The sequence below is a fragment of the Amblyomma mixtum genome, chromosome 6, assembly GCF_055824585.1.
Source record: "Amblyomma mixtum isolate Tamu chromosome 6, ASM5582458v1, whole genome shotgun sequence".
Lineage (NCBI taxonomy): Eukaryota > Metazoa > Arthropoda > Arachnida > Ixodida > Ixodidae > Amblyomma > Amblyomma mixtum.
In genome coordinates this window covers 40661832-40688076 of record NC_143017.1, presented here as the reverse complement: position 1 = coordinate 40688076, position 26245 = coordinate 40661832, and positions in this window count along the sequence as shown.

The following is a 26245-nucleotide window of genomic DNA, read 5'->3' as shown; positions in this document are numbered from 1 at the left end:
AGTACCCTTTCACCAAGTCGGTATGGACTTGCTCGGGCCGTTTCCTACGTCATCTTTGGGCAACCGCTACATTATAGTCGCCACTGATTACCTCACCCGTTATTGTGAAACTAAAGCTCTTCCCAGCGGCACTTCTACTGATATTGCGAACTTTTTCATCTTTGACCTAGTCCTCCGTCATGGTGCCCCTGCGGTCGTTTTAACTGACAGAGGCACTGCATTTACTTCAGCTCTCACCCAGGAAGTTATGCGGCTCAGTGGTACTTGTCATCGCAGAACTACAGCTTACCATCCTCAGACGAATGGCCTTACCGAGCGACTCAATAAGACCATCGCCGATATGCTTTCAATGTACGTCGACGAAGACCATAAGAACTGGGACCTGGTACTACCGTATGCAACATTTGCGTATAATACCGCAGTCCAGGAAACGACCCGCTTCACCCCGTTTCGTTTGGTGTACGGTCGCGAAGCCGTTACCATGCTGGATGCAATGTTACTGCCCGATGCCGCCCTTCCATCAGTTGCCGGCGCTGACCAATTCGTCCAGCACGCTGAGGCCGCCCGTCAGCTTGCTCGAACGAGACTCCGGACGCAGCAGGTTAAAGACGCTCAACGCTATAACCTTCGTCACAGGGAGGTAATTTACAACCCTGGCGACAAAGTCATGGTGTGGGTTCCTGTTCGCCAGCGGGGTCGCTCCGAGAAGCTTCTGCGCCGCTACTTCGGCCCGTACGAAGTGCTGCGCAAACTCAGCGACGTCACCTACGAAGTGATTCCGCAAGGAACTGTTCGTACGTCCCGACGGCAAACACAGTCGGAAGTCGTACACGTTGCCCGGATGAAGCCCTTCCACGCCCGCTAGGTCAAGCCTACGGTTCTGCTTGACCTCGCCACGCAGCATCGGGACGATGCTTTTTCCACCGGGAGGGGCAATGCCGCAACGCATTCCTGGCGCCGCCTAGTAGTCGCGCTCAGGAGGCTGGCGCGCGCTCTTCTTCGCCCGTGAGCTCGCTCGCTAGTCGGTTAGCCGGCCGGGCCGTTTCCGCTGGCGCTTGGACGTTGTGGCAAATACAAACCTGCCTACCTGCTTCTGGGACAATATGTATCGATTTAAATGAGTACACCGAAAATTAAGAATATCGCCCTCTCAAAGCAGTTTTGCGCTGTGCACGAATAACTCTCCACATGACCCTTTTCCGTGCAGCCCATTTATTTCCTCAGAATGAGAGTATCGGTAATTGCGATAAAATACTCTCGAGATGAGTTCAGCAAGGCGATTCTTTGTTTAGCATCATGATCGAGGCCGCGTGCATCATGTTGCTGCCCAGCTGCAATATGTTGATTTCATTTGTATTCTATTACCTTTATCTTAACAGATTTGAGACAAAAAATTCACGAATATATTCAGTATGGCACATTAATTATTAGACAGTACGCACCAAATCGACGTTCCACGTCACCTTTTTCAATTGGGGTAAAATATGACCATGGAGAGCCGCACTTTTATGCGAAGAATTTTATTTACCAATCTTGCCTTGTTGAAAAATTGCGAGGAAGGCACCTCTTCCAAAACTTCACTGTTGAAAAATAATTGCTGTGGTTCTCAGGGATTCTCTAATTGCTGAAAGCGTAACCTTATACACCTCAGCCTGAGAACGTGCATTGGGACATCGTTTATTATGCGTAATTCTTTCGGAATTTGCATACGACGCCAATAGTTTCCTATCAGACGGATATCCGAGTGACGTAGCAGTTGAATGCTAAGCCATCAGATTTCATACGCGGCCACTGCACGTCTCAAGAGACACCTGTGCCCTGCCCTCCAGCTCCCTAAATATGGGAGCTGTACACAGCTGGCGCATTTCGTCAGCCGGTGGCCAACCTGGGCTTCCACAGACAACGGCAGCACTCTTTTGAGTATGCTGGCTGCCAATCGCTTCGAGCTGCTCTTAACAACTCTGATATGTCATGGTTGCTTTAGCACATGTTTACAGCTAAATATACGTGCAAGTTGGCTTGGTGTTAGATAAAGAAAAGACAAAATTTGGCCTGATATTTACTACTGATGGCGTAAATACTTCAACACGACATAAGTAAATAGAATGCTTACGCAAAAAATGCAGTACTTTGAAACTAGAGTTAGAATGTGGGTGCCTTTTTCAGGAGCCCCTCAGTTTGCACTACTCGGTGCGATAACTAGGCTCAGTGTGCGACGACATGTAACAGGACAGCGGCCAAATAATGCTGCTTATGCAGACGGTGATTCCAGTCAAGTATATATAAGACGATCATATGGGAAGGCCGAAGATTGGTATGGTTAAGAGATTTTTATTATTCTTAAAAATTTTCACAGCGCACTTACGCTACACCTTAAGTGTATGATGCTGACGTTTAATGGGTTTAGTCAATCTCTGCTCTGCTTTCATAAGCTCTGGATGTCCTCGTACAACTCCTGGCGCTATGGTGCAGCGGTTAATCGGTGCGCCACTGACCTGTGGTGGCAGGCACTGCCGTAGGGTGTGCCTTTGTGACCCAGGTTGCCCTTGCCGAGCAGCCTCCTGCGAAGTGTCATGAATTTAATTGTGTACAGTGGGCGACGCGGTCACCGTCATGTGTCTAACATTTATGCGCCACACATTTGTGCTGTCAAGGCGGCCTATCTGACTTTTAGGTTGCTTGTCTGGGGGTGTTTGTGGATATATTTTGCTCCCGCACCAAGGCGCTGGCACAGTAATTTTGCGACATTAACTTCCTAATTTGCTGACCTCAAATTCATTGCGCTATGCACAAAAGAAGTGGGTGGGGTCCACAGAAGGAAACAGAATCCTGGCAAACTATTTCATTACAAGAACGACTAGGTCACGAGGTGCTAAAGTATGAAAGCTCGAAAAAGGGTAGACAGGTTAAAAGTCGCAGCTATCTGAACTGGTAATTATCAGGATGGTTTGGTTTTGTTTATATTGGTTTACCGTACCAAAGCGACTCAGGTTATTATCGACGCAGTAGTGAAGGGCGCCGGAAGTTTCGACCACCTGGGGTTCTTTAACGCGCACTGATATTGCGCTATGCACAAAAGAAGTGGGTGGGGTCCACAGAAGGAAATAGAATCCTGGCAAACTATTTCATTACAAGAACGACTAGGTCACGAGGTGCTAAAGTATGAAAGCTCGAAAAAGGGTAGACAGGTTAAAAGTCGCAGCTATCTGAACTGGTAATTATAAGGATGGTTTGGTTTTGTTTATATTGGTTTACCGTACAAAAGCGACTCAGGTTATTATCGACGCAGTAGTGAAGGGCGCCGGAAGTTTCGACCACATGGGGTTCTTTAACGCGCACTGACATCGCACCGTAAACAAGCCTCTTGAATTTCGCCTCCATCAAAATTCGTAGAATGGAAATGATGCAAACATGTCATCGAGATGATCGATTAGTCGCTAAAGCGAGGGACATCAGAGGCCACTCGAACTACTAATCTAATCAAGGCATCCATGGCATATGCTGGCAAAACTGGGCATAGATGGGGAAGAATGAACTGGGATGATGCATGCTCAAATGTCGGCCACTCGATCTAAGATCGGCATACCACTACCGCTGTTGAAAAGCATCTGGAATGAGTAAGCATGGAAGTCCAAATCTAGAGGATCGGTTAAATGTAAGGTCACCTTGAGTGAGAGTGGATGAAAGTTAAGTGTTCATTTGTGAACTGCTCTCTATAATACTATTGCCCTCATATGCAATTTGTCTATAAGACAGCAGGCCGTGGTGCTTTCTTTCTCGCCCTTAAATTGTCCGCCACCGCTTAGACAAGGACGAAATTATTGGAATGCTGTAATTTCCTCAGCGACCTGGGGATAAGCGTGCAGTGATCGGCGCCGTGTGGACGTAAATGACTTTAGCATGGCTAATTTTTTCTTGATTACGTTTAGGATGTGCACTTTTTCATGGTATCAAAAATTAATCGGCATCATAACTTTTACTACCATTTGCAATGTACCTCTCAAGTGGATTTGACTGTACCCCAATTATTCTGTCTGCACAAGAACTAGTTTTTTTGCAGTGGCTACTTTGTATTTCAAATTTTCCATATCCTGCTAGATTTCCATGCTCCGGATTAAACAAGTCTCCATTTCTCCAATTACGTTTCTTGTAATAGAATTTTTTTGATTTTGGGCTGCGCTCAAAGGCTACCACAGGCAAGCTGTTATAAAGCTCTTGTATTCATTGGAACACTTCCACTGCTTTGTCTAATTTCAGAGCGAACTACGTTTGCGATGCCTGATGTTACGGTATATTGCAACTGGAAAAAGCTACTGTGTTATACTGAAGCGGTAAATCTTGATCTTCTACCCCAAATCTGCTGTACTGTGCCCTAAATGCCAAAGTGATAGCTCATATGTATCGATTTAAATGAGTACACCGAAAATTAAGAATATCGCCCTCTCAAAGCAGTTTTGCGCTGTGCACGAATAACTCTCCACATGACCCTTTTCCGTGCAGCCCATTTATTTCCTCAGAATGAGAGTATCGGTAATTGCGATAATATACTCTCGAGATGAGTTCAGCAAGGCGATTCTTTGTTTAGCATCATGATCGAGGCCGCGTGCATCATGTTGCTGCCCAGCTACAATATGTTGATATCATTTGTATTCTATTACCTTTATCTTAACAAATTTGAGACAAAAAATTCACGAATATATTCAGTATGGCGCATTAATTATTAGACAGTACGCACCAAATCGACGTTCCACGTCACCTTTTTCAATTGGGGTAAATATGACCATGGAGAGCCGCACTTTTATGCGAAGAATTTTATTTACCAATCTTGCCTTGTTGAAAAATTGCGAGGAAGGCACCTCTTCCAAAACTTCACTGTTGAAAAATAATTGCTGTGGTTCTCAGGGATTTTCTAATTGCTGAAAGCGTAACCTTATACACCTCAGCCTGATAACGTGCATTGGGACATCGTTTATTATGCGTAATTCTTTCGGAATTTGCATACGAAGCCAATAGTTTCCTATCAGACGGATATCCGAGTGACGTAGCAGTTGAATGCTAAGCCATCAGATTTCATACGCGGCCACTGCACGTCTCAAGAGACACCTGTGCCCTGCCCTCCAGCTCCCTAAATATGGGAGCTGTACACAGCTGGCGCATTTCGTCAGCCGGTGGCCAACCTGGGCTTCCACAGACAACGACAGCACTCTTTTGAGTATGCTGCCTGCCATTCGCTTCGAGCTGCTCTTAACAACTCTGATATGTCATGGTTGCTTTAGCACATGTTTTCAGCTACATATACGTGCAAGTTGGCTTGGTGTTAGATAAAGAAAAGACAAAATTTGGCCTGATATTTACTACTGATGGCGTAAATACTTCAGCACGACATAAGTAAATAGAATGCTTACGCAAAAAATGCAGTACTTTGAAACTAGAGTTAGAATGTGGGTACCTTTTTCAGGAGCCCCTCAGTTTGCACTACTCTGTGCGATAACTAGGCTCAGTGTGCGACGACATGTAACAGGACGGCGGCCAAATAATGCTGCTTATGCAGACGGTGATTCCTGTCAAGTATATATAAGACGATCATATGGGAAGGCCGAAGATAGGCATGGTTAAGAGATTATTATTATTATTAAAAATTTTCAGAGCGCACTTACGCTACACCTTAAGTGTATGATGCTGACGTTTAATGGGTTTAGTCAATCTCTGCTCTACTTTCATAAGCTCTGGATGTCCTCGTACAACTCCTGGCGCTATGGTGCAGCGGTTAATCGGCGCGCCACTGACCTGTGGTGGCAGGCGCTGCCGTAGGGTGTGCCTTTGTGACCCAGGTTGCCCTTGCCGAGCAGCCTCCTGCGAAGTGTCATGAATTTAATTGTGTACAGTGGGCGACGCGGTCACCGTCATGTGTCTAACATTTATGCGCCACACTTTTGTGCTGTCAAGGCGGCCTATCTGACTTTTAGGTTGCTTGTCTGGGGGTGTTTGTGGATATTTTTTGCTCCCGCACCAAGGCGCTGGCACAGTAATTTTGCGTCATTAACTTCCTAATTTGCTGACCTCAAATTCATTGCGCTATGCACAAAAGAAGTGGGTGGGGTCCACAGAAGGAAATAGAATCCTGGCAAACTATTTCATTACAAGAACGACTAGGTCACGAGGTGCTAAAGTATGAAAGCTCGAAAAAGGGTAGACAGGTTAAAAGTCGCAGCTATCTGAACTGGTAATTATAAGGATGGTTTGGTTTTGTTTATATTGGTTTACCGTACCAAAGGGACTCAGGTTATTATCGACGCAGTAGTGAAGGGCGCCGGAAGTTTCGACCACCTGGGGTTCTTTAACGCGCACTGACATTGCGCTATGCACAAAAGAAGTGGGTGGGGTCCACAGAAGGAAATAGAATCCTGGCAAACTATTTCATTACCAGAACGACTAGGTCACGAGGTGCTAAAGTATGAAAGCTCGAAAAAGGGTAGACAGCTTAAAAGTCGCAGCTATCTGAACTGGTAATTATAAGGATGGTTTGGTTTTGTTTATATTGGTTTACCGTACCAAAGCGACTCAGGTTATTATCGACGCAGTAGTGAAGGGTGCCGGAAGTTTCGACCACCTGGGGTTCTTTAACGCGCACTGACATCGCACCGTAAACAGGCCTCTTGAATTTCGCCTCCATCAAAATTCGCGGAATGGAAATGATGCAAACATATCATCGAGATGATCGATTAGTCGCTAAAGCAAGGGACATCAGAGGCCACTCGAACTACTAATCTAATCAAGGCATCCATGGCATATGCTGGCAAAACTGGGCATAGATGGGGAAGAATGAACTGGGATGATGCATGCTCTAATGTCGGCCACTCGATCTAAGATCGGCATACCACTACCGCTGTTGAAAAGCATCTGGAATGAGTAAGCATGGAAGTCCAAATCTAGAAGATCGGTTAAATGTAAGGTCACCTTGAGTGAGGGTGGATGAAAGTTAAGTGTTCATTTGTGAACTGCTCTCTATAATACTATTGCCCTCATATGCAATTTGTCTATAAGACAGCAGCAGGCCGTGGTGCTTTCTTTCTCGCCCTTAAATTGTCCGCCACCGCTTAGACAAGGACGAAATTATTGGAATGCTGTAATTTCCTCAGCGACCTGGGGATAAGCGTGCAGTGATTGGCGCCGTGTGGACGTAAATGACTTTAGCATGGCTAATTTTTTCTTGATTACGTTTAGGATGTGCACTTTTTCATGGTATCAAAAATTAATCGGCATCATAACTTTTACTACCATTTGCAATGTACCTCTCAAGTGGTTTTGACTGTAACCCCAATTATTCTATCTGCACAAGAACTAGTTTTTTTGCAGTGGCTACTTTGTATTTCAAATGTTCCATATCCTGCTAGATTTCCATGCTCCGGATTAAACAAGTCTCCATTTCTCCAATTACGTTTCTTGTAATAGAATTTTTGTGATTTTGGGCTGCGCTCAAAGGCTACCACAGGCAAGCTGTTATAAAGCTCTTGTATTCATTGGAACACTTCAACTGCTTTGTCTAATTTCAGAGCGAACTACGTTTGCGATGCCTGATGTTACGGTATATTGCAACTGGAAAAAGCTACTGTGTATACTGAAGCGGAAATCTTGATCTTCTACCCCAAATCTGCTGTACTGTGCCTTAAAGGCCAAAGTGATAGCTCATATGTATCGATTTAAATGAGTACACCGAAAATTAAGAATATCGCCCTCTCAAAGCAGTCTTGCGCTGTGCGCGAATAACTCTCCACATGACCCTTTTCCGTGCAGCCCATTTATTTCCTCAGAATGAGAGTATCGGTAATTGCGATAAAATACTCTCGAGATGAGTTCAGCAAGGCGATTCTTTGTTTAGCATCATGATCGAGGCCGCGTACATCATGTTGCTGCCCAGCTACAATATGTTGATTTCATTTTTATTCTATTACCTTTATCTTAACAGATTTGAGACAAAAAATTCACGAATATATTCAGTATGGCACATTAATTATTAGACAGTACGCACCAAATCGACGTTCCACGTCACCTTTTTCAATTGGGGTAAAATATGACCATGGAGAGCCGCACTTTTATGCGAAGAATTTTATTTACCAATCTTGCCTTGTTGAAAAATTGCGAGGAAGGCACCTCTTCCAAAACTTCACTGTTGAAAAATAATTGCTCTGGTTCTCAGGGATTCTCTAATTGCTGAAAGCGTAACCATATACACCTCAGCCTGAGAACGTGCATTGGGACATCGTTTATTATGCGTAATTCTTTCGGAATTTGCATACGAAGCCAATAGTTTCCTATCAGACGGATATCCGAGTGACGTAGCAGCTGAATGCTAAGCCGTCAGATTTCCTACGCGGCCACTGCACGTCTCAAGAGACACCTGTGCCCTGCCCTCCAGCTCCCTAAATATGGGAGCTGTACACAGCTGGCGCATTTCGTCAGCCGGTGGCCAACCTGGGCTTCCACAGACAAGGGCAGCACTCTTTTGAGTATGATGCCTGCCATTCGCTTCGAGCTGCTCTTAAAAACTCTGATATGTCATGGTTGCTTTAGCACATGTTTACAGCTAAATATACGTGCAAGTTGGCTTGGTGTTAGATAAAGAAAAGACAAAATTTGGCCTGATATTTACTACTGATGGCGTAAATACTTCAACACGACATAAGTAAATAGAATGCTCACGCAAAAAATGCAGTCCTTTGAAACTGGAGTTAGAATGCGGGTACCTTTTTCAAGAGCCCCTCAGTTTGCACTACTCGGTGCGATAACTAGGCTCAGTGTGCGACGACATGTAACAGGACGGCGGCCAAATAATGCTGCTTATGCAGACGGTGATTCCTGTCAAGTATATATAAAACGATCATATGGGAAGGCCGAAGACTGGTATGGTTAAGAGATTATTATTATTCTTAAAAATTTTCAGAGCGCACTTACGCTACACCTTAAGTGTATGATGCTGACGTTTAATGGGTTTAGTCAATCTCTGCTCTACTTTCATAAGCTCTGGATGTCCTCGTACAACTCCTGGCGCTATGGTGCAGCGGTTAATCGGTGCGCCACTGACCTGTGGTGGCAGGCGCTGCCGTAGGGTGTGCCTTTGTGACCCAGGTTGCCCTTGCCGAGCAGCCTCCTGCGAAGTGTCATGAATTTAATTGTGTACAGTGGGCGACGCGGTCACCGTCATGTGTCTAACATTTATGCGCCACACTTTTGTGCTGTCAAGGCGGCCTATCTGACTTTTAGGTTGCTTATCCTGGGGTGTTTGTGGATATTTTTTGCTCCCGCACCAAGGCGCTGGCAGAGTACTTTTGCGACATTAACTTCCTAATTTGCTGACCTCAAATTCATTGCGCTATGCACAAAAGAAGTGGGTGGGGTCCACAGAAGGAAATAGAATCCTGGCAAACTATTTCATTACAAGAACGACTAGGTCACGAGGTGCTAAAGTATGAAAGCTCGAAAAAGGGTAGACAGGTTAAAAGTCGCAGCTATCTGAACTGGTAATTATAAGGATGGTTTGGTTTTGTTTATATTGGTTTACCGTACCAAAGCGACTCAGGTTATTATCGACGCAGTAGTGAAGGGCGCCGGAAGTTTCGACCACCTGGGGTTCTTTAACGCGCACTGACATCGCACCGTAAACAAGCCTCTTGAATTTCGCCTCCATCAAAATTCGAAGAATGGAAATGATGCAAACATGTCATCGAGATGATCGATTAGTCGCTAAGGCGAGGGACATCAGAGGCCACTCGAACTACTAATCTAATCAAGGCATCCATGGCATATGCTGGCAAAACTAGGCATAGATGGGGAAGAATGAACTGGGATGATGCATGCTCTAATGTCGGCCACTCGATCTAAGATCGGCATACCACTACCGCTGTTGAAAAGCATCTGGAATGAGTAAGCATGGAAGTCCAAATCTAGAAGATCGGTTAAATGTAAAGTCACCTTGAGTGAGGGTGGATGAAAGTTAAGTGTTCATTTGTGAACTGCTCTCTATAATACTATTGCCCTCATATGCAATTTGTCTATAAGACAGCAGGCCGTGGTGCTTTCTTTCTCGCCCTTAAATTGTCCACCACCGCTTAGACAAGGACGAAATTATTGGAATGCTGTAATTTCCTCAGCGACCTGGGGATAAGCGTGCAGTGATTGGCGCCGTGTGGACGTAAATTGTTTTAGCATGGCTAATTTTTTCTTGATTACGTTTAGGATGTGCACTTTTTCATGATATCAAAAATTAATCGGCATCATAACTTTTACTTCCATTTGCAATGTACCTCTCAAGTGGATTTGACTGTAACCCCAACTATTCTGTCTGCACAAGAACTAGTTTTTTTGCAGTGGCTACTTTGTATTTCAAATTTTCGATATCCTGCTAGATTTCCATGCTCCGGATTAAACAAGTCTCCATTTCTCCAATTACGTTTCTTGTAATAGAATTTTTGTGATTTTGGGCTGCGCTCAAAGGCTACCACAGGCAAGCTGTTATAAAGCTCTTGTATTCATTGGAACACTTCCACTGCTTTGTCTAATTTCAGAGGGAACTACGTTTGCGATGCCTGATGTTACGGTATACTGCAACTGGAAAAAGCTACTGTGTTATACTGAAGCGGAAATCTTGATCTTCTACCCCAAATCTGCTGTACTGTGCCTTAAATGCCAAAGTGATAGCTCATATTGCCGCAACGCATTCCTGGCGCCGCCTAGTAGTCGCGCTCAGGAGGCTGGCGCGCGCTCTTCTTCGCCCGTGAGCTCGCTCGCTAGTCTGTTAGCCGGCCGGGCCGTTTCCGCTGGCGCTTGGACGTTTTGGCAAATACAAACCTGCCTACCTGCTTCTGTGACATTTTGGTGGAGCTTGCTGGGTACATCCCATGTCCGAAGAGCTTTTGGGTGCCTCCGAAGCCCCGCTACACACTGTGGACACACCTGTGCACAAGGCCAGCCGCCGCTTGAGAGGCTTAGCTCCCGAGTGTGGTCCCCTTCTTTCCTTACCGCGAACCATGACGACTACAGAGGCAAGCCAGCCCGTTCACCTTCCAGTAAGTGCCCAGCCGCTGTTCTTCCATGCTCCGCGTATGCCCACGCCGTTCCATGGCGACAAATTTGAGGATGTTGAGGACTGGTTGACCAACTACGACCGGGTCGCTGCGTTTAATGCGTGGGACGAGGAGCGAAAGTTGCGGAACATTTATTTTTTACTTGAAGACGCCGCCAAGATGTGGTTCGAAAACCACGAGGCTACCATCACCACCTGGCAAGATTGCCGGCAAAAGCTGCTCAGCACATTCGGCAACGACGCAAGAAAAGAGATGGCTGAAATGGCTCTACAGTCCCGAGCGCAGCGGCCCAATGAGAGCGTCGCCATGTTTGTGGAAGAAATGACTCGGCTTTTCAACCGCGCGGATCCGTCCATGTCGGAGGCAAAGAAGGTGCGCCATCTTATGCGTGGCGTTAAAGAACAGATCTTTGTCGGCCTTGTACGTGACCCTCCATGTACTGTGGCTGATTTTAAGAAGGAGGCGACAAGTATGGAGCGTGCCCTACAACAGCGATTCGTGCAATTTGATCGTTCTGCGAACATCACTGCTGTGGACTTCCGCTTGCCGATGAACGGCAACGAGAGTGGCGCCCTTCGCGAGCCTGTCCGAAGAATCGTACGTGAAGAACTGCAAAAGCTGCCCTTTCTCGAGCAACACCCGCGTGTTGGAGGCATCTCGGATGTTATACGTGAAGACCTCCGGCAAGCAGTGCCATCAATGCCATCCCCCCAGCCGCCTGCGCCGTACGTCATGTCCTACAGCGACGCGTTGCGTACCCCTGCGCCAGCACCGCCGGCACCCCACAGGCCCGCTCCTCTCGTCCGTCCTGCACCCCGACATCCAGCTCCGGCTGATGCGCCCGACGCTCGACCGCCCGTTCGCAAAGCACACGTGTGGCGTACGCCGAACAATCTACCGCTGTGTTTCCACTGCGGCGAAGCCGGACACGTACTGCGCCACTGTCCATACCGTCAGATGGGCTTGCGCGGATTTTCACCGGATGCCCCTCGGCCGCGCTATGGTGAACGACCTCGGGACATCGACCAGTACCTCAGCGCCAACATCCCACCTGCGTCCCCACCGCGACGCCAGTCCAGGTCGCCATCGCCGCGACAGTTTTCTCCCAACCGGCGTACTTCCTTCCGGCAGTCCCCAAGTCCGCGCCGGGAAAACTGAGGACGGCGACTCTCGGAGGTAGAGCCGCCGTCGATGAGCCCTACGACCAAGATCCTCCATTCGCCGATTCGATCAAACATTCCGACCTCCGACCCGCCGCACCGACCAGCAGTCCGACCACTTTCCGACGATCGCCGCAGTTTTCCTCCGACGCCCCCAATCGACGCACCGAACGACCAACGAGTCCGACGACCTCCCGACGATCACAGAAGCTTACCCTCGACGCCGCACTTCGACGCACTGAACGACCCGTCAGTCCGACGATCCGTGATACGGTGCACTTCGTCGACGGTGAGCATCTTTCCGCTGAGATACCGATCGCCGTTGACAACCACCATACGACTGCCCTTGTAGATACGGGCGCTGATTTTTGCGTTATGAGTCGTGGCCTTGCTACAATCCTACGCAAAGTCCTGACTCCTTGGCACGGCGCGCCGATAATGACAGCCGGAGGGCATGTGCTGACGCCGCTAGGAGTGTGCTCCGCCCGAGTCGAGATTCGCCACGTAACTTTCTCTTGTTGCTTTGCTGTGCTGGCGGAGTGCTCCAAGGACCTGATCCTCGGTCTTGATTTTCTTCGAGAAAACGGCGCAATCATCGACCTCCGTGACCTCATGGTGACTTTTTCGACCCAGCGCGCAGTTTCCGACGACTACACAGCAGACAGGCCAGTCTTCCGGGTATTCGATGACCATGTCACACTACCTCCACGCACCAGCAGGTTTGTCACAGTGCACTGCGACAACCCTCCCGCCCTTCAAGGCCTCGCGGAAATGAATGTGAATTTATTGTTGAGCCTACAAATCTGCGTCGCTCGTGGGGTCTTTTCCTTGAGTAATAACCGAACTGAACTGCTTTTAACGAACTTTAGCGCCGAATACCGCCATTTACCGCAAGGGGCAGCCATCGCCTACTTTGATGAAGTCGGCGAGCCCTCAGCCCACTGCGCCCTATCGTTGCTCACCAAGAACCCTCCCGAGAGCACTGCCCATACAGTTCGAACTGACGTGAATCCTGCTTTGCCTTTTGACCGAAAACGCCGCCTTCAAGCAATTCTTGACTCTTACCATGACTGCTTTGCTGTCACGTCCAAGGTGGGACAGACGTCAGTAGCAAAGCATCGCATTATAGTTGACCCCACCGAACGCCCTATCCGCCAACACCCCTACCGAGTGTCGACTAAGGAACGCGAGGCTATTCGGGCGCAAGTTGATGAAATGCTTCGCGATGATGTGATCCAACCGTCCACAAGTCCATGGGCCTCACCTGTTGTGCTGGTCGCTAAAAAGGATGGCACACTCAGATTCTGCGTCGACTACAGGAGGCTCAACAAAATTACAAAAAAAGACGTCTACCCACTGCCTCGAATCGACGACTCGTTCGACCGACTCCGCCATGCCCGATACTTTTCATCGCTCGATCTACGCAGTGGCTATTGGCAGATCGAGGTCGATGAACGTGATCGTGAAAAGACAGCGTTCATTACTCCTGACGGCCTCTACGAATTTAAGGTCCTTCCCTTTGGTTTGTGCTCCGCCCTCGCGACCTTCCAAAGAATGATGGACACTGTCCTAGCCGGCCTCAAATGGCAAACGTGCCTCGTCTACCTTGGCGACGTCGTCATTTTCTCTGCGACTTACGACGAGCATCTCAAGCGCTTGACGGCCGTCCTAAATGCCATCCGCGCGGCCGGCCTCTCACTAAAACCGGAAAAATGCCACTTTGCATTCCAACAGCTGAAGTTTCTGGGCCATGTCGTCAGCGCTGATGGTATTAGCCCTGATCCAGAGAAGACGGCTGCCGTAGCTGCTTTCCCGACTCCTACTGATAAAAGTTCTGTTCGACGGTTTTTGGGCCTCTGTGCATATTACAGACGCTTTGTCCATGACTTCTCCCGGATAGCCGAACCACTGACTCGTCTAACAAAGGACGACCAACCTTTCATCTGGGCCGACGAGCAGCAAAGGGCTTTCGAGGAGCTTCGCACACGCCTTCAAACAACGCCCATACTTGGCCACTTCGACGAGCAGGCGGATACAGCATTGCATACCGACGCCAGTAATGTTGGCCTCGGAGCAGTTCTCGTTCAGTGGCAAGATGGTGCTGAGCGGGTCATTGCTTACGCCAGTCGCACCCTCTCTCGTGCCGAAGCGAATTATTCTACTACCGAAAAGGAGTGCCTTGCAATTGTCTGGGCGGTGACAAAATTTCGGCCGTATTTGTATGGTCGGCCGTTTAGAGTGGTCAGTGATCACCACTCTCTCTGCTGGCTAGCCAACCTTAGAGATCCTTCTGGCCGCTTAGCCCGCTGGAGTCTCCGCTTGCAGGAGTTCGACGTCACTATTGTGTACAAGTCCGGCAAGAAACACAGTGATGCTGACTGTCTATCCCGAGCCCCTATCCCGTGTTCTTCACCTGAAACAGATGACTCCGTTTTTCTCGGCGCTCTCACGACGCCTGCTCTCGCTCAACAACAGCGAGATGACACCGAACTGCGGCCCCTCATCGATTACCTCGAGGGAGCCGTCTCATCGCCACCTCGCCTTTTTACGCGTGGCCTGTCGTCGTTCTGCTTGCGGGACGGCGTCCTTTACAAGAAAAACTACGCTTCCACAGACATTCAGTACCTGCTGGTGGTCCCAACGCCGCTCCGTCCCGACGTTTTGCAGGCATGCCACGACGAGCTTTCTGCCGGCCATCTCGGTTTCTCACGGACCTTGGCTCGCGTACGACAAAAATACTACTGGCCCAAGCTTGCTGCTATTGTCCAGCGCTATGTTAAGACGTGCCGTGATTGCCAACGTCGGAAGACGCCGCCTGTCAAGCCGGCCGGTCTGCTGCAGCTTATTGGTCCTCCTCGAGTACCCTTTCACCAAGTCGGTATGGACTTGCTCGGGCCGTTTCCTACGTCATCTTTGGGCAACCGCTACATTATAGTCGCCACTGATTACCTCACCCGTTATTGTGAAACTAAAGCTCTTCCCAGCGGCACTTCTACTGATATTGCGAACTTTTTCATCTTTGACCTAGTCCTCCGTCATGGTGCCCCTGCGGTCGTTTTAACTGACAGAGGCACTGCATTTACTTCAGCTCTCACCCAGGAAGTTATGCGGCTCAGTGGTACTTGTCATCGCAGAACTACAGCTTACCATCCTCAGACGAATGGCCTTACCGAGCGACTCAATAAGACCATCGCCGATATGCTTTCAATGTACGTCGACGAAGACCATAAGAACTGGGACCTGGTACTACCGTATGCAACATTTGCGTATAATACCGCAGTCCAGGAAACGACCCGCTTCACCCCGTTTCGTTTGGTGTACGGTCGCGAAGCCGTTACCATGCTGGATGCAATGTTACTGCCCGATGCCGCCCTTCCATCAGTTGCCGGCGCTGACCAATTCGTCCAGCACGCTGAGGCCGCCCGTCAGCTTGCTCGAACGAGACTCCGGACGCAGCAGGTTAAAGACGCTCAACGCTATAACCTTCGTCACAGGGAGGTAATTTACAACCCTGGCGACAAAGTCATGGTGTGGGTTCCTGTTCGCCAGCGGGGTCGCTCCGAGAAGCTTCTGCGCCGCTACTTCGGCCCGTACGAAGTGCTGCGCAAACTCAGCGACGTCACCTACGAAGTGATTCCGCAAGGAACTGTTCGTACGTCCCGACGGCAAACACAGTCGGAAGTCGTACACGTTGCCCGGATGAAGCCCTTCCACGCCCGCTAGGTCAAGCCTACGGTTCTGCTTGACCTCGCCACGCAGCATCGGGACGATGCTTTTTCCACCGGGAGGGGCAATGCCGCAACGCATTCCTGGCGCCGCCTAGTAGTCGCGCTCAGGAGGCTGGCGCGCGCTCTTCTTCGCCCGTGAGCTCGCTCGCTAGTCGGTTAGCCGGCCGGGCCGTTTCCGCTGGCGCTTGGACGTTGTGGCAAATACAAACCTGCCTACCTGCTTCTGTGACAATATGTATCGATTTAAATGAGTACACCGAAAATTAAGAATATCGCCCTCTCAAAGCAGTTTTGCGCTGTGCACGAATAACTCTCCACATGACCCTTTTCCGTGCAGCCCATTTATTTCCTCAGAATGAGAGTATCGGTAATTGCGATAAAATACTCTCGAGATGAGTTCAGCAAGGCGATTCTTTGTTTAGCATCATGATCGAGGCCGCGTGCATCATGTTGCTGCCCAGCTGCAATATGTTGATTTCATTTGTATTCTATTACCTTTATCTTAACAGATTTGAGACAAAAAATTCACGAATATATTCAGTATGGCACATTAATTATTAGACAGTACGCACCAAATCGACGTTCCACGTCACCTTTTTCAATTGGGGTAAAATATGACCATGGAGAGCCGCACTTTTATGCGAAGAATTTTATTTACCAATCTTGCCTTGTTGAAAAATTGCGAGGAAGGCACCTCTTCCAAAACTTCACTGTTGAAAAATAATTGCTGTGGTTCTCAGGGATTCTCTAATTGCTGAAAGCGTAACCTTATACACCTCAGCCTGAGAACGTGCATTGGGACATCGTTTATTATGCGTAATTCTTTCGGAATTTGCATACGAAGCCAATAGTTTCCTATCAGACGGATATCCGAGTGACGTAGCAGTTGAATGCTAAGCCATCAGATTTCATACGCGGCCACTGCACGTCTCAAGAGACACCTGTGCCCTGCCCTCCAGCTCCCTAAATATGGGAGCTGTACACAGCTGGCGCATTTCGTCAGCCGGTGGCCAACCTGGGCTTCCACAGACAACGGCAGCACTCTTTTGAGTATGCTGCCTGCCAATCGCTTCGAGCTGCTCTTAACAACTCTGATATGTCATGGTTGCTTTAGCACATGTTTACAGCTAAATATACGTGCAAGTTGGCTTGGTGTTAGATAAAGAAAAGACAAAATTTGGCCTGATATTTACTACTGATGGCGTAAATACTTCAACACGACATAAGTAAATAGAATGCTTACGCAAAAAATGCAGTACTTTGAAACTAGAGTTAGAATGTGGGTGCCTTTTTCAGGAGCCCCTCAGTTTGCACTACTCGGTGCGATAACTAGGCTCAGTGTGCGACGACATGTAACAGGACGGCGGCCAAATAATGCTGCTTATGCAGACGGTGATTCCTGTCAAGTATATATAAGACGATCATATGGGAAGGCCGAAGATTGGTATGGTTAAGAGATTTTTATTATTCTTAAAAATTTTCACAGCGCACTTACGCTACACCTTAAGTGTATGATGCTGACGTTTAATGGGTTTAGTCAATCTCTGCTCTGCTTTCATAAGCTCTGGATGTCCTCGTACAACTCCTGGCGCTATGGTGCAGCGGTTAATCGGTGCGCCACTGACCTGTGGTGGCAGGCGCTGCCGTAGGGTGTGCCTTTGTGACCCAGGTTGCCCTTGCCGAGCAGCCTCCTGCGAAGTGTCATGAATTTAATTGTGTACAGTGGGCGACGCGGTCACCGTCATGTGTCTAACATTTATGCGCCACACATTTGTGCTGTCAAGGCGGCCTATCTGACTTTTAGGTTGCTTGTCTGGGGGTGTTTGTGGATATATTTTGCTCCCGCACCAAGGCGCTGGCACAGTAATTTTGCGACATTAACTTCCTAATTTGCTGACCTCAAATTCATTGCGCTATGCACAAAAGAAGTGGGTGGGGTCCACAGAAGGAAACAGAATCCTGGCAAACTATTTCATTACAAGAACGACTAGGTCACGAGGTGCTAAAGTATGAAAGCTCGAAAAAGGGTAGACAGGTTAAAAGTCGCAGCTATCTGAACTGGTAATTATCAGGATGGTTTGGTTTTGTTTATATTGGTTTACCGTACCAAAGCGACTCAGGTTATTATCGACGCAGTAGTGAAGGGCGCCGGAAGTTTCGACCACCTGGGGTTCTTTAACGCGCACTGACATTGCGCTATGCACAAAAGAAGTGGGTGGGGTCCACAGAAGGAAATAGAATCCTGGCAAACTATTTCATTACAAGAACGACTAGGTCACGAGGTGCTAAAGTATGAAAGCTCGAAAAAGGGTAGACAGGTTAAAAGTCGCAGCTATCTGAACTGGTAATTATAAGGATGGTTTGGTTTTGTTTATATTGGTTTACCGTACAAAAGCGACTCAGGTTATTATCGACGCAGTAGTGAAGGGCGCCGGAAGTTTCGACCACATGGGGTTCTTTAACGCGCACTGACATCGCACCGTAAACAAGCCTCTTGAATTTCGCCTCCATCAAAATTCGTAGAATGGAAATGATGCAAACATGTCATCGAGATGATCGATTAGTCGCTAAAGCGAGGGACATCAGAGGCCACTCGAACTACTAATCTAATCAAGGCATCCATGGCATATGCTGGCAAAACTGGGCATAGATGGGGAAGAATGAACTGGGATGATGCATGCTCAAATGTCGGCCACTCGATCTAAGATCGGCATACCACTACCGCTGTTGAAAAGCATCTGGAATGAGTAAGCATGGAAGTCCAAATCTAGAGGATCGGTTAAATGTAAGGTCACCTTGAGTGAGAGTGGATGAAAGTTAAGTGTTCATTTGTGAACTGCTCTCTATAATACTATTGCCCTCATATGCAATTTGTCTATAAGACAGCAGGCCGTGGTGCTTTCTTTCTCGCCCTTAAATTGTCCGCCACCGCTTAGACAAGGACGAAATTATTGGAATGCTGTAATTTCCTCAGCGACCTGGGGATAAGCGTGCAGTGATCGGCGCCGTGTGGACGTAAATGACTTTAGCATGGCTAATTTTTTCTTGATTACGTTTAGGATGTGCACTTTTTCATGGTATCAAAAATTAATCGGCATCATAACTTTTACTACCATTTGCAATTTACCTCTCAAGTGGATTTGACTGTAACCCCAACTATTCTGTCTGCACAAGAACTAGTTTTTTTGCAGTGGCTACTTTGTATTTCAAATTTTCCATATCCTGCTAGATTTCCATGCTCCGGATTAAACAAGTCTCCATTTCTCCAATTACGTTTCTTGTAATAGAATTTTTTTGATTTTGGGCTGCGCTCAAAGGCTACCACAGGCAAGCTGTTATAAAGCTCTTGTATTCATTGGAACACTTCCACTGCTTTGTCTAATTTCAGAGCGAACTACGTTTGCGATGCCTGATGTTACGGTATATTGCAACTGGAAAAAGCTACTGTGTTATACTGAAGCGGTAAATCTTGATCTTCTACCCCAAATCTGCTGTACTGTGCCCTAAATGCCAAAGTGATAGCTCATATGTATCGATTTAAATGAGTACACCGAAAATTAAGAATATCGCCCTCTCAAAGCAGTTTTGCGCTGTGCACGAATAACTCTCCACATGACCCTTTTCCGTGCAGCCCATTTATTTCCTCAGAATGAGAGTATCGGTAATTGCGATAATATACTCTCGAGATGAGTTCAGCAAGGCGATTCTTTGTTTAGCATCATGATCGAGGCCGCGTGCATCATGTTGCTGCCCAGCTACAATATGTTGATATCATTTGTATTCTATTACCTTTATCTTAACAAATTTGAGACAAAAAATTCACGAATATATTCAGTATGGCGCATTAATTATTAGACAGTACGCACCAAATCGACGTTCCACGTCACCTTTTTCAATTGGGGTAAATATGACCATGGAGAGCCGCACTTTTATGCGAAGAATTTTATTTACCAATCTTGCCTTGTTGAAAAATTGCGAGGAAGGCACCTCTTCCAAAACTTCACTGTTGAAAAATAATTGCTGTGGTTCTCAGGGATTTTCTAATTGCTGAAAGCGTAACCTTATACACCTCAGCCTGATAACGTGCATTGGGACATCGTTTATTATGCGTAATTCTTTCGGAATTTGCATACGAAGCCAATAGTTTCCTATCAGACGGATATCCGAGTGACGTAGCAGTTGAATGCTAAGCCATCAGATTTCATACGCGGCCACTGCACGTCTCAAGAGACACCTGTGCCCTGCCCTCCAGCTCCCTAAATATGGGAGCTGTACACAGCTGGCGCATTTCGTCAGCCGGTGGCCAACCTGGGCTTCCACAGACAACGACAGCACTCTTTTGAGTATGCTGCCTGCCATTCGCTTCGAGCTGCTCTTAACAACTCTGATATGTCATGGTTGCTTTAGCACATGTTTTCAGCTACATATACGTGCAAGTTGGCTTGGTGTTAGATAAAGAAAAGACAAAATTTGGCCTGATATTTACTACTGATGGCGTAAATACTTCAGCACGACATAAGTAAATAGAATGCTTACGCAAAAAATGCAGTACTTTGAAACTAGAGTTAGAATGTGGGTACCTTTTTCAGGAGCCCCTCAGTTTGCACTACTCTGTGCGATAACTAGGCTCAGTGTGCGACGACATGTAACAGGACGGCGGCCAAATAATGCTGCTTATGCAGACGGTGATTCCTGTCAAGTATATATAAGACGATCATATGGGAAGGCCGAAGATAGGCATGGTTAAGAGATTATTATTATTCTTAAAAATTTTCAGAGCGCACTTACGCTACACCTTAAGTGTATGATGCTGACGTTTAATGGGTTTAGTCAATCTCTGCTCTACTTTCATAAGCTCTGGATGCCCTCGTACAACTCCTGGCGCTATGGTGCAGCGGTTAATCGGCGCGCCACTGACCTGTGGTGGCAGGCGCTGCCGTAGGGTGTGCCTTTGTGACCCAGGTTGCCCTTGCCGAGCAGCCTCCTGCGAAGTGTCATGAATTTAATTGTGTACAGTGGGCGACGCGGTGACCGTCATGTGTCTAACATTTATGCGCCACACTTTTGTGCTGTCAAGGCGGCCTATCTGACTTTTAGGTTGCTTATCCTGGGGTGTTTGTGGATATTTTTTGCTCCCGCACCAAGGCGCTGGCACAGTAATTTTGCGTCATTAACTTCCTAATTTGCTGACCTCAAATTCATTGCGCTATGCACAAAAGAAGTGGGTGGGGTCCACAGAAGGAAATAGAATCCTGGCAAACTATTTCATTACAAGAACGACTAGGTCACGAGGTGCTAAAGTATGAAAGCTCGAAAAAGGGTAGACAGGTTAAAAGTCGCAGCTATCTGAACTGGTAATTATAAGGATGGTTTGGTTTTGTTTATATTGGTTTACCGTACCAAAGGGACTCAGGTTATTATCGACGCAGTAGTGAAGGGCGCCGGAAGTTTCGACCACCTGGGGTTCTTTAACGCGCACTGACATTGCGCTATGCACAAAAGAAGTGGGTGGGGTCCACAGAAGGAAATAGAATCCTGGCAAACTATTTCATTACCAGAACGACTAGGTCACGAGGTGCTAAAGTATGAAAGCTCGAAAAAGGGTAGACAGGTTAAAAGTCGCAGCTATCTGAACTGGTAATTATAAGGATGGTTTGGTTTTGTTTATATTGGTTTACCGTACCAAAGCGACTCAGGTTATTATCGACGCAGTAGTGAAGGGTGCCGGAAGTTTCGACCACCTGGGGTTCTTTAACGCGCACTGACATCGCACCGTAAAGAGGCCTCTTGAATTTCGCCTCCATCAAAATTCGCGGAATGGAAATGATGCAAACATATCATCGAGATGATCGATTAGTCGCTAAAGCAAGGGACATCAGAGGCCACTCGAACTACTAATCTAATCAAGGCATCCATGGCATATGCTGGCAAAACTGGGCATAGATGGGGAAGAATGAACTGGGATGATGCATGCTCTAATGTCGGCCACTCGATCTAAGATCGGCATACCACTACCGCTGTTGAAAAGCATCTGGAATGAGTAAGCATGGAAGTCCAAATCTAGAAGATCGGTTAAATGTAAGGTCACCTTGAGTGAGGGTGGATGAAAGTTAAGTGTTCATTTGTGAACTGCTCTCTATAATACTATTGCCCTCATATGCAATTTGTCTATAAGACAGCAGGCCGTGGTGCTTTCTTTCTCGCCCTTAAATTGTCCGCCACCGCTTAGACAAGGACGAAATTATTGGAATGCTGTAATTTCCTCAGCGACCTGGGGATAAGCGTGCAGTGATCGGCGCCGTGTAGACGTAAATGACTTTAGCATGGCTAATTTTTTCTTGATTACGTTTAGGATGTGCACTTTTTCATGGTATCAAAAATTAATCGGCATCATAACTTTTACTACCATTTGCAATGTACCTCTCAAGTGGTTTTGACTGTAACCCCAATTATTCTATCTGCACAAGAACTAGTTTTTTTGCAGTGGCTACTTTGTATTTCAAATTTTCCATATCCTGCTAGATTTCCATGCTCCGGATTAAACAAGTCTCCATTTCTCCAATTACGTTTCTTGTAATAGAATTTTTGTGATTTTGGGCTGCGCTCAAAGGCTACCACAGGCAAGCTGTTATAAAGCTCTTGTATTCATTGGAACACTTCCACTGCTTTGTCTAATTTCAGAGCGAACTACGTTTGCGATGCCTGATGTTACGGTATATTGCAACTGGAAAAAGCTACTGTGTATACTGAAGCGGAAATCTTGATCTTCTACCCCAAATCTGCTGTACTGTGCCTTAAATGCCAAAGTGATAGCTCATATGTATCGATTTAAATGAGTACACCGAAAATTAAGAATATCGCCCTCTCAAAGCAGTCTTGCGCTGTGCGCGAATAACTCTCCACATGACCCTTTTCCGTGCAGCCCATTTATTTCCTCAGAATGAGAGTATCGGTAATTGCGATAAAATACTCTCGAGATGAGTTCAGCAAGGCGATTCTTTGTTTAGCATCATGATCGAGGCCGCGTGCGTCATGTTGCTGCCCAGCTACAATATGTTGATTTCATTTGTATTCTATTACCTTTATCTTAACAGATTTGAGACAAAAAATGCACGAATATATTCAGTATGGCACATTAATTATTAGACAGTACGCACCAAATCGACGTTCCACGTCACCTTTTTCAATTGGGGTAAAATATGACCATGGAGAGCCGCACTTTTATGCGAAGAATTTTATTTACCAATCTTGCCTTGTTGAAAAATTGCGAGGAAGGCACCTCTTCCAAAACTTCACTGTTGAAAAATAATTGCTGTGGTTCTCAGGGATTCTCTAATTGCTGAAAGCGTAACCTTATACACCTCAGCCTGATAACGTGCATTGGGACATCGTTTATTATGCGTAATTCTTTCGGAATTTGCATACGAAGCCAATAGTTTCCTATCAGACGGATATCCGAGTGACGTAGCAGTTGAATGCTAAGCCATCAGATTTCATACGCGGCCACTGCACGTCTCAAGAGACACCTGTGCCCTGCCCTCCAGCTCCCTAAATATGGGAGCTGTACACAGCTGGCGCATTTCGTCAGCCGGTGGCCAACCTGGGCTTCCACAGACAACGGCAGCACTCTTTTGAGTATGCTGCCTGCCATTCGCTTCGAGCTGCTCTTAACAACTCTGATATGTCATGGTTGCGTTAGCACATGTTTACAGCTAAATATTCGTGCAAGTTGTCTTGGTGTTAGATAAAGAAAAGACAAAATTTGGCCTGATATTTACTACTGATGGCGTAAATACTTCAACACAACATAAGTAAATAGAATGCTCACGCAAAAAATGCAGTACTTTGAAACTAGAGTTAGAATGTGGGTACCTTTTTCAGGAGCCCCTCAGTTTGCACTACTCGGTGCGATATCTAGGCTCTGTGTGCGACGACATGTAACAGGACGGCGGCCAAATAATGCTGCTTATGCAGACGGTGATTCCTGTCAAGTATATATAAGACGATCATATGAGAAGGCCGAAGATTGGTATGGTTAAGAGATTATTATTATTAAGCATGAAATGCTTTTAGCTCCCGTTGTCGGCAGTGTGGTGACGTCACGCCGAGACCGAGAGCCATCATCCGGGCACTGAAATCCACTCATCCAGGCACTGAAATCCACTCATCCGGGCACTGAAATCCACTCATTCGGGGACTGAAATCCACTCATCCGGGCACTGAATTCGTTATCCGGGCACTGAAATCCACTCATCCGGGCACTGAAATCCACTCATCCGGGCACTGAATTCCAGTCATCCGGGCTCTGAAACGAGAACATCCGGGCATCGTACGAGACTTAACGAGATTTAACGAGACTCTCTAAGCCCTCCTACGCGACCGGCATGCAAGCGCCGGTTGGTCTCCAAACGAGACAAAAAATAACTGCTGCCAGTGCCTTCTCGATGTTTATCAAGATATCAGTGGAGCTGTGGGTTTGATAATGCACGGAATTATAATTTCCGATTTCTAATAACGCGTGCAAAAAGCACATCACATAAATGCCACGTTACACTTCGTTGTCATACGTGATCCGGGGGAGAAGCGCTGCGTTCAAAGGGCAAGGCATCTCGCCGAACGGGTGGTGGCGTTCCTCCCTTCCATTATGGTGCGGTTCGGGTGTCCACCGAGATGGCAGAGAATTACTGCGCCATTTCCTTTCCTCAAAAAACCTTGCGTTCAAATGGCAAGGCATCGCGCTGAACGGGGGGTGGCATTCCTCCCTTCCTGTACGGTGCGGTTCGGGTGTCCACCGAGATGACATTAGGTCCGTAAACATTTCATGCTTACTCTACTCTCGGTTACGGGAGAGACAGAGAATTTTTCTTAAAAATTTTCAGAGCGCACTTACGCTACACCTTAAGTGTATGATGCTGACGTTTAATGGGTTTAGTCAATCTCTGCTCTACTTTCATAAGCTCTGGATGTCCTCGTACAACTCCTGGCGCTATGGTGCAGCGGTTAATCGGTGCGCCACTGACCTGTGGTGGCAGGCGCTGCCGTAGGGTTTGCCTTTGTGACCCAGGTTGCCCTTGCCGAGCAGCCTCCTGCGAAGTGTCATGAATTTAATTGTGTACAGTGGGCGACGCGGTCACCGTCATGTGTCTAACATTTATGCGCCACATCTTTGTGCTGTCAAGGCGGCCTATCTGACTTTTAGGTTGCTTATCATGGGGTGTTTGTGGATATTTTTTGCTCCCGCACCAAGGCGCTGGCACAGTACTTTTGCGACATTAACTTCCTAATTTGCTGACCTCAAATTCATTGCGCTATGCACAAAAGAAGTGGGTGGGGTCCACAGAAGGAAATAGAATCCTGGCAAACTATTTCATTACAAGAACGACTAGGTCACGAGGTGCTAAAGTATGAAAGCTCGAAAAAGGGTAGACAGGTTAAAAGTCGCAGCTATCTGAACTGGTAATTATAAGGATGGTTTGGTTTTGTTTATATTGGTTTACCGTACCAAAGCGACTCAGGTTATTATCGACGCAGTAGTGAAGGGCGCCGGAAGTTTCGACCACCTGGGGTTCTTTAACGCGCACTGACATCGCACCGTAAAGAAGCCTCTTGAATTTCGCCTCCATCAAAATTCGTAGAATGGAAATGATGCAAACATATCATCGAGATGATCGATTAGTCGCTAAAGCGAGGGACATGAGAGGCCACTCGAACTACTAATCTAATCAAGGCATCCATGGCATATGCTGGCAAAACTGGGCATAGATGGGGAAGAATGAACTGGGATGATGCATGCTCTAATGTCGGCCACTCGATCTAAGATCGGCATACCACTACCGCTGTTGAAAAGCATCTGGAATGAGTAAGCATCCCTTAGCGAAAAAGAGGATGTGCTAAAAATGCATTTCAAACGTATTGTATTAATTTCATATTTATTTCGCATTTTTTTGTCCCTATGCTTAAACTGCAATACGAATGCTTTCTAAGTATACTAGGAATAATATTTTAAACGTTCTTAAAAATACGTGAAAAGTACATTTTTGCCCGCTTAGCATATTTATAATGCATTAAATATATAATAAAAATATACATTAGAAATATACCAAAAATATACATTTAATACATTAAAAATATGTTTACTCGGGCTTAAAAAAAGTCTACTGGGCGGCTCCATGGAATGACACGGGTTAATTCTTTAACTGGAGAACAAATCGTACACGGCTATTTATCATTAATCAACAGGCGTCTGATATTATAAGGTCACGTGATTGAATGGGAA